The sequence below is a fragment of the Saccopteryx leptura genome, chromosome 7 (genome assembly GCF_036850995.1).
Source record: "Saccopteryx leptura isolate mSacLep1 chromosome 7, mSacLep1_pri_phased_curated, whole genome shotgun sequence".
In the NCBI taxonomy this organism is placed as follows: Eukaryota; Metazoa; Chordata; class Mammalia; order Chiroptera; family Emballonuridae; genus Saccopteryx; species Saccopteryx leptura.
This window is the reverse complement of record NC_089509.1, coordinates 16,753,431-16,767,412: the sequence shown is the minus strand read 5'-3', so window position 1 is coordinate 16,767,412 and position 13,982 is coordinate 16,753,431.

The window sequence follows — 13,982 nt, the reverse complement described above, 5'->3', positions numbered from 1 at the left end:
TGTGTGTGTGCGTGTGTGTGTGTCTGTGTCTCTGCAAATTTTCTGAGTCTTCACACAGAAGCAATGGGGGGCAGGATGGACAATGAAAAGAAGGTGTGGTATTGTGGACACAGGCATTCTCAAAACTATACATTTCAGTCATATGGCAATCAAGTCTGCGGTCTTGTCTTTAAAAGCAATTTCTGGGTTTCTTTCTTTTGTTCTTTATTTTTTAAACAGGTTGCCATGAGCACTTCTTAAATACAGATTCTTCCCTTATGAGTAAACTGCAGGAGTTATGCACTCAGATAAAGAGCTTTGGCAATGAGAAAGATTTATAAGTTTATTTGAATATTTTCATCCTTATGGAGCAAACAAGTGGGCAAGAGGAAACAGTGTCTTTCTGAACAAAATTGTTCCCTTATTCCAAGAGGGGATGCACACAGGTTGGATTTCCAAGACTTCATTGCTTGTCACACTTCAGGGAGTGACAGTTGTACCTGTGCAGGTTTATCTGTAATTACTGGGCCACAGTTTCTCATTCTGCTTACACTCCCTATTTCACATGCCAAGTTAGTTGTGAAGGGGTTCAGAATGAATTACCCCAAGGTATGCTTCTGTGATATGTGGATTATTTTGCACTAAAGCCAACTGAAACCCTGTGGGCTTAAGAGGAACTTCTGCCTACCTCCTAAGCTACCTAGAAAAAAATTAAATATTAGCCTCATATCGAGGCTTTGCCTATAACAAGTTATTATCAGACAACCTTTTTTGAGTCATTCATATGGGAGGGCAAACTCCTAATTACTAAATTTTTTTATCATCTTGCAAATGATGCTCCCCTACTCTGAAGCCCCGAGGTGCCTTACCTCATCTTTAGCTCGAAACAGCATCTATACCTTATTTTAACTTTTTGTTTCTGAACCTCTAATGTATGTGGGGTCTCCGACTGTTTCATGTATGTGGGGTTCCCATTCACACATATATAATTAAATTGGGTTATTTTCTCTTGTTATTCTAACCTAGCTCATGTAGATTCAATTATTAGACCATACAAAAGAAGCTAGAAGTATAGAAGAAAGTTTCTTCCTCCCTCTCCCCACCCTCACAATTGTCCTGTTAGGTTGGCTCCTTCACAGAACCTGATCAACTGCAATCTTGATTCCCAACTGCCAAAAGGAAGAGTGATAAAACTTCAACATGGCAATGATGGCCACACTAGCCAATGCTGACCGAGATTGGCAATACCCCAGGCCTTGCACAAAGTGTTTAACTTCCACCTTATTCACTACCCACCACAGCCTATGAGAAGGACCAACCATTATTCCCTTTACGTAGGTGAGGAAATCAAAGCTTAGTGTGCCAGTCAAGACACAGGGACAGAGATAAACCAGGTGAGCTGGGCTCCCAGTACAGGCAGCTGACTCTGGAGCGTGGCTCTTGGCCAGCGTGCTCTTGGATGGCACAAGTCTCCTGGAACCAGAGGACTTCACACAGCTTCAACCTTTGCCAGGAAAAGAGTCATTTCTCTCCAGACTCCTGGGTATATGTGATGTTTCCAAGCTGTCTGTAAATCACATTTACACTTTTTTTGGTTTTCAAAATAAAAAGCATTATTTTAGACCATTTGGAAAAAATACAATAAAATATATTTTTAATATTTTAATTTTTTATTGTAAAAATGATAATGGTTGTTATAAAAATTTAGTCATCATAAAATAGAAGTGAAAATTTTCTCATTTTTTCTTGCATTTCTTAAAACTCTCTCATCACATTCCTTCTCATTCGAGCACCTCTAAGTGCCTTTCACCAGATGTAACCAAGGTTACGAATCTGAAATCTCAATCTCTCACTCTCTTTCTCTATCTCTGTCCTCCCACTGCCCCCGACACATAACTACTTGGCAGTGTTAAGTGGTCAGACTTTGGGGCTGGATTTCATGGATTCAATGCTAGTGGTCAGTCTCCTTCTCTGTAAAAATAGAGATTAAGGATATTACCTACATCGTAGGTTTATGAGAAGATGACATGAGTTAATATACAAAGCAGTTAGAACAGACATCGGCCAAGATAAACCCTCAATAAGTATTTTATCTGTAGCTACATCTTTCTGTGTGTACCCATATATTTAGTACACATGGAGGTGATAATATACAAGTTATTGTGCATCTTGTATTTTTGAAATAAAAATTTATTATTTTAATAATATAAAACTGCTGTTAATAAACAATTATACACTATTCCATTTCATACATAGAACCTGTTAATAGAGTTTCAGATGTGTCTATTTTTTGCTCTTATAGAAAATGCTGTCATAAACTTATAGGTATATAAATCTCAAAGCATTTGTCTGAGTACTGCTGTAGGATATATTTCTAGAAATGAAATTGCTAATAAAAATGTATTCACATTTAAAATTTTGCTTAAAACTGCCAAAGTGTCCTCTCCAAAGCCCATATCAATTTAAAATTCAGAACATCAAGATTGAATGTGCTGCCTGACCAGGCGGTGGCACAGTGGATAGAGTGTCGGACTGGGATGCGGAAGACCCAGGTTCGAGACCCTGAGGTTGCCAGCTTGAGCACAGGCTCATCTGGTTTGAGCAAAGCTCACCAGCTTGAACCCAAGGTCGCTGGCTCCAGCAAGGGGTTACTCAGTCTGCTGAAGGCCCACAGTCAAGGCACATATAAGAAAGCAATCAATGAACAATTAAGGTGTCTCAACAAAAAACTGATGATTGATGCTTCTCATCTCTCTCCGTTCCTGTCTGTCTGTTCCTATCTATTCCTCTCTCTGACTCTCTCTCTGTCTCTGTAAAAAAAAAAAAAAAAGATTGAATGTGTCTATTTTCTCACAACCCTGACTGTTAATTATAAGAGTATTTCTTAGCCTCTACTAAACTGGTAGGTGAAAATGAAAATCTTATTGTTGCTCTTGCTGCATTTATTTGATTAGTAGTTAAAGTTTCAGCTTTTTAAGTGAGTAAGAGTAAGATAACTATTTGTAGTATTTTATGAATTGGCTAGTCTTATCTTTTGTCCATTTTTCTCCTGTTTTTTAAAATTAATTTTTTAAATGTTTATATATTAAGGATTTTAACCCTTTATCAGTCCCATATGTCAAAAAGTTCCCACATGTTTGTTGCCCTTTTATTATTTTTACTTTGTAGATAGAAATTTGAAATTTATACAAACACAAATCTGTGAATCTTTTCCTCTTTGGATTGAAAACTCTTCTCCATCAAAATTTTATATAATTTTCCTATATTTCTTTTAGTAATTATTGTTTTTTTGAGTATTGAAACATATGCCATATAAAATAGCTATGTGAGCAATACAGTGTGAGGTGAGGGATTTAACTTCATTTACCCCTAAATAAATGGGCAAATTTTAAGAAATTGAAGAAAAACAAAAGGAAAAATAAATTTGGAAAAGCTCTAATACATATTTATTTATGCTTTTTGCCAATTAAACATATATTTCTTGAATATATATCACATGTTATATACTGTATAGGTCAACAATGGCCAACAGAACTTTCTGTGATAATGGAAATAGTCTATATCTATACTGTTAAATTAAGCAGCAACTAGTCACATGTGGTTATTGAAATATGGCTAATTGATCAAAGAACTAAATTATAATTTTTTAAAATTTTACTTAGAAAATTAACATTAATACAGTAACATTGATCAATAAGAGTACATAGGTTTTAGGTAAACATTTCTATAGCATTTGATCTGTTGATTATGTTGTAAACCCATCACTCAAAGTCAAATCATTTTCTGTCACCTTATATTCTCCCTCTTTACACCCTTCCTCCAATCCCCTATCCTGTCCCCCTCGGCCACATTGCCTTCCCCCTGGTAACTACTTCACTTTTATCTATGTCCATGATTCTCAGTTTTATATCTTACTGATGTGTGAAATCATTTTTTAAAATTTAATTAATTTAAATTGAAAAAGTTACTTTAGGCTATTGTACAAAATAATGGAACTATAGATGATGGTGATGATGATGAAACAACAAAGGTGTGTGTGTGTGTGTGTGTGTGTGTGTGTGTGTGTGTGTATTAAAAGAGAGATAGACAATATATGAGAAAATATAAAAGGCCTAGGCAAATGCTTTTTGTTAAAAATTGTCAAATTTTTAAAAATTCCAATTTTGTATCTCCTTGTGATGTAAGGGTAAGAGAAAGAAGTTTAGACATTTTTGGCCTTTTTGGCCTTGAGATTCTTGTCTCCCCAAATGGGAAAAGATAAGTCTGTTAGCTAGCAGCTCTTCCTTCTCAGGCTGTTAAGCTGCATCTGTGCCCTTTATGCTGCAGAGCTCTCTTTTTTTCTGCATACCACACACTTCTGTTTCAAGAAGGCTGCAGCAAACCTGCAAACCCAGTGACCTAACTTGACACTAGTTTCTCCCATCTGAGGATAATGATGAGCTCCTTTTAAGAAATGAGCTAAGAAGTTGCCAATATGGAACATTCTGGATGTGAATCTGAAATCTCTTTCATCTTTTCGGTAGGGTCCCATTAGTGTTTCAAGAGTTTGAGGTAATGGCTGTTAATTCAGTTGATATTGAATTGTTCTGAAAAGCCCGAGAAATATACTTTTGATAACATTAATGTGCACCTGTATTTGAATGGCAGAAAGCCTGTAGATTCTAGGCTGGGGAACATTTATTTCCATTTTCCAAAGAAACAGGCCTATCCCTCTGCTGTGGAAAATGTAAACCCAAGCTGGTCATAATAGCAAAGTTATTCTTGTGGCTCTGGGGACAAATGGTTGTATGTGGAAGAGGTTGTCTGTGTGTGACAGGAGGATGGGGAAATGCCAGCCTGGTTCAGCAGCGTGAATATGCAGGTGACTGGAGCCACAGGCAAGCTGTCAGGCATCTGGCCACCAGATTTATTACCAAGGTAAAAGGCATCTATTATGCACAGAGCCAGTTGGTCACCTGTCAGGTAGAGCGTGAGGCTGAATGCAAGCTGCTTAGCACTGAGGAGATAATAGCTGTATGGGGAGATGTCTAAAGGAAAAAATCCTATCCTGCAAGGTGCACCTGTATACTTCATTTATTTATTTATTTGTTTGTTTATTTATTTATTTATTTATTTATTTATTTATTTTTGTGATAAAACCAGAGGATGAGAAGACAAAAGCAAGTGCTGTCGAAGTGTTAGACCTTGAGGTTTAGAGAACGTTTGATGTGGCATCTCATGAAACTTTAATCATGAAATTCATTCAAATTCATTGAGATGAGTAGGGTGATAGGAATTGACAAGTGGCAGAAGCCACCTCAGCTCAAGGTGGTGATTTATGGGGAGGCAGGGAGCAGAATGCTTCTGGCTTTCTCCTCCAATCTCACTTAACAACTTCATTAATAACCCAGATAAACAATCCATCTAGTTCATGAATAGCATCTGATATAAAATTGAAAAGTGTTGGGAATAAAAGAGAAATCACAGACAGACAATGGGCCCATGTGGAGAAAATAGAGAATACTGACCAAGAGTAAGATTCTATTTGCATTTGGAAGATTTAGAAGTTTTTCTTATAATCACCAAACACCTTTGAGAAAAGAATAAAAATCCTCCTAGTAACAGCTGATAATTATTGAGTACTTATTCCAAACATTTTCATTTAATCCTCACAGCAGCCTGATGTAGACTTTACTATTATTTTTTTCAAATGCTATAAACTGAGGATCAAGAAGCAAAGCTAATACACCAAAAGCCACACAGATGTAAATATTACAGTTGGGATTTAATAGCTAGGTCTGTTAGCTTTTGGAAGCCAGAGCTTGTTCTTCTGCATTCTTGCAATTCAAAGTGTGGCCCATGAGCCAGCAGCATCCATGTCATTTTGGACTTGGATAGAAATGCAGAATCTCAACCCTCTTTCCTCCAACCCACTGACAGATGGTCTGCATTTTTGGTAGGCTTCTCAAATGATTCATATGCAAATGAAGGTGTGAGAAGCCCTGGTCTAAACTCCATAAACAAAAGGAAAAGCAAAATCCTAACATAAACATCTCTCCAAGATCTCTCACCACTGCCCCAGGGTCATCCAAGTGCCATCAGCTTTTCAGTCAAGGCCATCACCAGTCTCACACAGCCACATGTGGTTCCACCCATTCAGAAGTAAGAGAAGTTTTCAGAACAAATAATTCACCTTTTGTTTACTACTAGCATAACACTTACTACACAGAATGGGAGTTGTTGTTAACTTCCCACTAGGCTTTGAAGGCTTGTGAGGCCTGTTACCCAACTCGTTTCCTTGATAGCTGGCACAAAGCCTCACCTGGCCCAGAGAAGAAGCTCAGTAAATGCTTGTTGACATCGCATGAATGAATAAATACTGGCAAAGTGTTTTATTCCTCCTGGGCTACATCCCATTGATGACTTTCCCAAGACACTTCAGAATCAGAGGCTTGTTGAAAACATCTGGAAAACTCTCCGGTTTCTGCTCTATCCTTAATCACAGGTATATGTTCCTTGTAGGTCTCAGCAGATGTTCTCTTCTGGCAAAAATCAACGAAAGGAAATCTATAGTATCCTCTTGACAGTGAGTTCAGAGATAAAATACAATTGTAAATAACAAAAATCCTTCCACAGATGGAATTTTTATGTTCTCATTTCTTCTGCACATTGTAATTTGTGGTGGGAGGCTAAGGTCAGGACACATTCATTCACTCATTCAACAAATATTTATAAAGTCCTGTTATGCACCAAATGTTAGATATATTCATAAGATCAGATATTTTTCTTAACCACCCTGTGGAGCAGAGAGACTGACAAAGGAGATAGAACTAAAATTAGAATAACTAATTCAAAGTAGTTCATGAAGCTCAGCAAACATTCACTGAGTTCCAGCTCTGCTTCAAGCAGTGTGCTAGCTGCTGGAGAGAGAAAGAGGCTTAAGACAGACTCCCTGAGTCAGCGCAGCTTGCAACCCAGTGAGACTGACCCCTAAATAGATGATCTTTTTGCTGTGACAATGGCAGAGATAGAAGGGTGTCCAAGATGCTTAAGGAGCACACTGGGGATAATGAATCGGGGGCAAGGGAAAGTGGGTATTAGAAGAATTCTTGGAAGAGCTGAGTCTTAAAGCATGAGTAGAACTTTGCCCAACAAAAAGGAATGAACATGGAAGTCAATTTTTTTTACTTGATTGAAAAGTTAAAACAGCTAAATGCCAAAATAAAGGGGTGCTGAAGTGCTATTAGAGTTCTGGGAGGGAGCTGTCAGTTGTGCCTCAGAGTCGGTGGGACCACCTGACGGTTCTGCAGCACTGATGGGGAAGGACGTTCTATGCTATGGAAAGGGTCTGAGCAGACATGCAAGTGACTTCCTTTCTCTCTCATTCTTGGTCTTTCTTGCTCTTTCATCTCTCATCTTTTGAACTTTCTAAAATGTTAAGACATTAAGATATACTGCTCACAAAAAGTAGAGGATCTTTTATAGCTTCATATTCATTTTGAAATATCCCCTAATTTTTGTGAGCACTATATTTTAAAAAGTATATTTATAAAGTTTTAAAATAAAAACAAATATCAAAACAAAAAATAATCATGGGATTTATTCGATGTATCAATTAATTGTTCACTAAAGTTGGTCATTGTGTTCCAGGCAGTACACAAAAAAATTAAAAGTCTACGATGATCGTCTTCACTTTCCAATCTTGTCAATGGAGCTCTGTAACTAACCGTATGTATAAACTCTTTCGACAGTGACATCCAACGTGTAAATTGGAAGCCCCTGGAGACTGCAAAGCCTAGTACAAATGGTTCTTCTGGCACTGCTACATGCTACAGTGATATTTTTTTTTTAATTTGAGGAAGTATTACTGAGAATGGTATAGGTCTGCTTGTGGTTTGGGTGGGACACCTTAAATGCCTGTTCTATCTTCTAAGGGTTTCACATTAGGATAGAGTTTAATCCACAGTCTCCAACAGCTTCCAGGGACTTCCCATAACAGCAAAGAGTTCTTCACTGCCCTAGTCCCTGGGAACCAGACAAGAAATTTGTCTGTATTACAAGACAATGATGGACTGCTGAGAAAAGCCTCTTGATGCTTCCCTAAGGTATTGATAGAGAGACTCTGATGTGAAATTCTGAAGCACTTCAGAGCAGGAAAGATCTCGGATGAAATCATGAGGATGAGGAGAGCCAGCCCTTGTTTAGATTTCTGTTCCTGTTTTCTATGCCTCGACTTCAAGACTTCTCTTATTTTAATTTTCATTGTGATTTCAAAATAGGGTTCTTTCCTGCTTTGTGGCTCTCCTCTTTGGTATCCACAATGTAAATTATGAGTAATTTGGAGGGTTTCCAAGGGTTTATATGACTAAGAACAGCTCATAAATGTGAGCGGGTCAGATGACCCCTGATGCTTCCGCCCTGCATCACCCTAAATCACAGCCCAACCTTTCATGTCAGGATTTTCAGAGAATCCAAAGGTTATGTCTTCTGCTTTCTTTTGTAAATATGTCACAGTACATTGGTCCCAGAGACCAGGTCCCCTCACAGCTGCTACTAGAGTCATAGCTGCAGTCTTGATTAAGATTTAAATCACTTAAAATCCCATTGCTCTTTCCCTAGAATCAATCGTAAATAAGATGTACAATATAAGAAAAGAAGCTGCTATTTATATTAAAAGTAGAAACATTGTTGACATAAGAATGCATAATTCACCTGACCAGGCGGTGGCACAGTGGATAGAGCGTTGGACTGGGATGCTGAGGACCCAGGTTTGAGACCCTGAGGGCGCAGCTTGAGCGCAGGCTCATCTGGTTTGAGCAAAAGCTCACCAGCTCAGACCCAAGGTCGCTGGCTTGAGCAAGGGGTTACTCTGTCTGCTGAAGGCCCGTGGTCAAGGCACATATGAGAAAGCAATCAATGAACAACTAAGATGTCGCAATGCACAATGGAAAACTAATGATTGATGCTTCTCATCTCTCCATTCCTATCTGTCTGTTCCTGTCTATCCCTCTCTCTGACTCTCTCTCTGTCTCTGTTAAAAAAAAAAAAAAAAAAAAAAAGAATGTGTAATTCTTCAGGTTACCAAACTTATGCCACATGATCATCTTTTTAAGTGGGCTCAAGTAGTAAAATTTTTTGTATAACGATGACTCCTTATTGCACTTCTCATACTTGTTCACATGATATATAATACAGGATATGTGAGTTGATTTACTTCCACAAAATCAAGTGTGGTTCTCTTGAAAATAGTAATGGTAGCAGTCTCAGACTCGTGCCTTTATAAAAGAGTGGAACATGAATAATTTTCATGTCATTACTACATAAAAACCATAATTCTTAGCACAAACTCCATTTACATGCAGCCTAATGGGAAAAATTTGAGCAAATTTCCAAAGTTGGGTCTCACATTACCTAGCCTTCATGAATTAGACATATTTACTATGAAGTAATATCATAAATATTTAAAATTAAACTACAACACAGTCAAAAAGAATAAAATATGCTTTATGATCCAGAATGTCTCCTTTTATGGCTGGATGTAGTAGCTACTCATCCTTCAGTTTCATTAAGCCATAAAATATTTCCTATTTAACCATACAAAATAAGAGCATGGGATATTTTTGCTTTTAGTGTAATTTTTAAAGCAACTTTGTATCTACTTGTATGTGCTTGTTTTGGTGAGGTTGGACAGTGATTATTTTCATTCCCCAAGATTGTACAGAGACATGATAACTAGCAAGTGCCCTTGTGCTTTGAGTCTGCTCTCCTCTGTTTTGGAAATGCCCTGTGTTTGCTACAAATACAGCATTGGATTGCTTGAAGCCTCAGGTGAAATCTGATCAATTTGGGCTGAAATTTAGGCTACCGTGTCATTTCAGGCAAATAAGTTAACCTGTCTGAGCCTTAGTTTCTTCATCTGTACAATGGGGATGTCTAATTTTCAGGCTTTTATTAAGTTTTTGAGATATTGCATATATAATTAACAAAGCACCTTGCTCCAAGTTGGTGCTAAATAAATGCCCCATTATATGCCAAATCAGCGTGTCTATTGTATGACAAATAAATGCTAAAAAATGTACCTATTCTATTCAAGAAACTGTGTTATCTGCTTGGAATACAACAAAGAGGAAATTATAGTCCCTATTCCCAGAGAGTTTATGATTCTGTGGAGGAAGGCAGGTGAGAGAAACATGCACAGAGAAAACTATGTAATATATCAGACCGTGTTTAGACCTCTCAACAGGAGATTGTGAACAGTGCCTGGGAACCCAAGGTAGGAGTGAGTAGTTCTGATTAGGGAAAGGGGAAGTCTGTGTTTATTAGGGGATACATCATTAAAAATAACGTTTAAGAAACTGGAATAAACAGAATTTGGGTAAGTGGAAGGACAAAGGCCATCCTGACGACAGCAGCAGCTAGCACTAGGGAAGCTGCGGGGGTCGGGACACGCCCACAAAACTGAACTGCCGCTCGCTCTTTCCTGGTCTCTACCCTGCTGGTCCACCCAGTAGACTTTGGAGTTGCCAGCTTTCAAATTGCATGAATCAGTTTGTATTTTTTAAATCAACTACTCTCTCTCTCTCTCTCTCTCTCTCTTTCTCTCCCTTCATATATATATTTAGAGTTTATAATCGAGAAGACTTATTTCTACTTAGATATGACTTATGGTCTTAACACAATATCAAACACGCTATTAACTTCAGAGTTCTTTAACAAAGATTTAACTCCACTATTGGAGTCATTCTCTGTTTTTGTCAACTCACTGCTTCTCAGGCTTTTTCAATGCCCTTCTGCCACGGCCCTCCCCTGACAGTGGTGTTGGGAAGAGAGGGAGTTAAGGTGCCCTGACTGTGGATGCTCCTGAAGCTGCCCGAAATGACTGCTTCTGTGGCCTCTCTCTTCACTTTGCTGCTCCAGGTGCCAGAGAGTAAGGCACATGTTATCTTGTCATGTTTGTACACGGCTGTCTGCGCTCCTTAATACCAAGATGCACATACCAGATTCCAAGGTTTGCAGCCAATTGCACTGAATTGTTCTTAAATGAAAACTGTGAAAATCATATTTCCCTGCCCAGGAAAGCTGATGTATGCTGTGCAAAAACCAGGCCTGGTCCCATCTATGGATGCTTTTACTATAATAACAACATCCCTGATGACTGCTTCATTTACTGCTTCATTTACTTTTATAAGGATTATCACATTCGATCTTCACAAACATTAGATAGGGAAGGAGTTCTTATTCTAATTTGATATCATATACATATGGAAACAGAAGCCTTGAAAACTTAGATGCATATGAACACGCATTTGAACACACATATGAACAGCTAATGGCATTTGGAGCACAGGGAATTCCCAACTTTATTTTCCGATACTAAGTCCCACCCTTTTCCTCTCTCCTCTTTCCTCTTATCCTCCCTTCTTCAGTTTCTTCATTCAACAATACGTATTTATTAAATTCTATGTCAGGTATTGTTCTAGGTCTTGGACGTACAGTGAGCAATGAGACAGACCTCTTCATGGACCATTTCCACAGGTTGTCTCCATGGAGCTACAGTCTAATAAGGAAGATGGCTAAATATACATAGTTAATTTTAGTTGTGAGAATTGCTACTGGGGAGAAATATAAGAGGCCTTTAAAAGGGTATAAATACACTTATTTATTTAGCCTTGTTTCACAATAAGATGTTGCATACGAAGAAATAGTGCAGATAACCGAGTCTTGCATTTTTAAATGAACAATGCCATTCTGGACGGCAACCCTTTGAAAATACATAGAAACTGCCCTTTATTATTAGGGGCACGTGGGATATACTCATCCTTTCCCTTACTTCTGGTTTATCCTGGTGCATCCAGCAATGATCTATGCTTTAATACTGTCTGGACTTCTTAGCAGGAAACCAATGACACACTCAAACAGGGAAGTTGGGGAGAATTACGTGAAGGGAATCTTTAGAAAGGTGGAGGCAGGTCTGCAGGGTTGAGAATTCCTAGAACCTAGAGAGCATAGCTTCAGAAAGGGCTGACTGACAGGAGCTGTTCCCTTCTAACATCCCGTGGCAACACCACAAGGAGGGAGTCAGGGAGCAAACACCCACGGCACTCTCCTCCTGCCCTGTGGCCTGCTGAGCCAGCCTGCATTTGGAGGATAAGGGGGCAGGGTGAGAAGGGTGACACGGGGTGGGTCTTGAGTGGCAAATGAAAGATGAAGAGCTTCTTCTGATCCTTGCTGGCAGGGCTTCCTTTTAAAGCCTTTCCTCCCATTTTTTTAACTCCAGTAGTCTCATGCATGGTCTCCTTGCTTGTGTGTACTGTCGCCCCTTATTACACAATTTGTTTTTCCCCCAGCAGACAAAGTGATTTCAAAATACGTCCATCAACCAGATAAGGAGCCCCCTCCCCTGCTGCTTAAACGTGGCAGCTGCTTCTCATTGCCCTTCGATTAAGATGCAGACTCTTCCATAATTATAAGACCTGCTTGAGCAGCCCTGCCTCCTGTCCCAGCTCCAACAGGCACCGTTCCCTCCTGGCACATTACATGCTGCCCCTCCTGTCGCCTCTGTGCCAAGCTTGTTCCCACTTCAGGAACTTGACACTTTCTGTTCCCTCTGCCTGAAATTCTTTGGTAGTCTCACAGCGCATGGTTTACTTCTTCCTTCTTTTCCTCTTCCTCTTCTTTCTCTTCAGTCCCCCCTGCCCTCCTCTGCCTCCTCATTATTATTATTAAAATCAATGAACTGTTTGAGGTATAACATTACACACATAAGGGCTCAAATTTTATGTATACAGGTGGACACATTTTTACATATTTATAAAACCATAAGACAACCACTCAGATCAAGAATAAAGCATTTCCCAGAAGGCTCCTTTTAGTCAATATTTTCCCCCTTCCCCAGGGATATTAAAGTATTCTGAGCTCTAGCACTATAGACCAGTTGTGCCTGCTCTTGAACTTCATATAAATGCACTTGAACAACATGTCCTCCTTTGTGTCTGCCTTTTCTGCTCAACTGAGTGCCTAGGAACTCCATGCATGTTGTTGCTCATACTAGCAGTTGGGTGTTTTGCTATGTAGCATTGCACTGTGCGAATGTAATGCCACTGGTGGCTGAGGCCAGGCACGTCCACATTGGATTTGGGGCAGACAATAGAAAAACTGCAAAGCCAGAAAGGGTTGGGCCATTCCATTTAATAAAGTCTCAGAACAGCAGACAAGCACACAGGCAGGGGAAACTGCATTTCAGGCACACAAACAGCAAGAATGACCTCACAGTGGCGGGCAGGCAATCCGCACACCAGCAATTCCTCATCTCTCTAGAGTGCAAGCACCCTTAGCCTCACATAGGCCATACACATGTGGCGCTGCTATGCACCCACACACCAATCAGGCAAAGTGCTTGCAGCTGGTAACCCCATGAGCAAGCCTAATACAGCTGCCCCACAGTGAACATACTAAAGTTCATTTATCCATTTCACTTCTGAAGAACATTTGGTTCTAGTTTTTGCTTATTATGATGAACTCTACTGTGGACAATCTGTTGGTTGTATGTCTAGAAGTGGAATTATTGGGCCATAGGATACAGATATGTTCAGCTTTAGTAGATATTGGCAAATAGTTTTTTAAAAGCTGCTGTATCAATTTACCTTCCAGCAGCAAAGCATGAGAGCTCTCATTGCCTTCCATCCTTGTCAGCACTCGACACTGACTTTTCACCATTCCGGTGAGTGGATCGCAGTGTCTCATCATAGTTTTAATATGTATTTTTCCAATGACTAATGATGTTGAGCAATTTTTCATGTGTTTATTGGCCGTTGAGATCCGGTAGCCTCTTTGGTAAAGTTCTGATCAAGTTTTCTGTCATTAAAATTGTTATGATTGCCAGTCTTTTTTATTGATTTATAGAATATCTTTGCATATTTTTTATATAAGTTCTTTGTTGGACACGTGTAGCAGATATCTTCTAGTTTTTAGCTTGCCTTTTTATTCTCTTAATAGTCTTTTGATAGAAGTCCTGAAGTCAAATT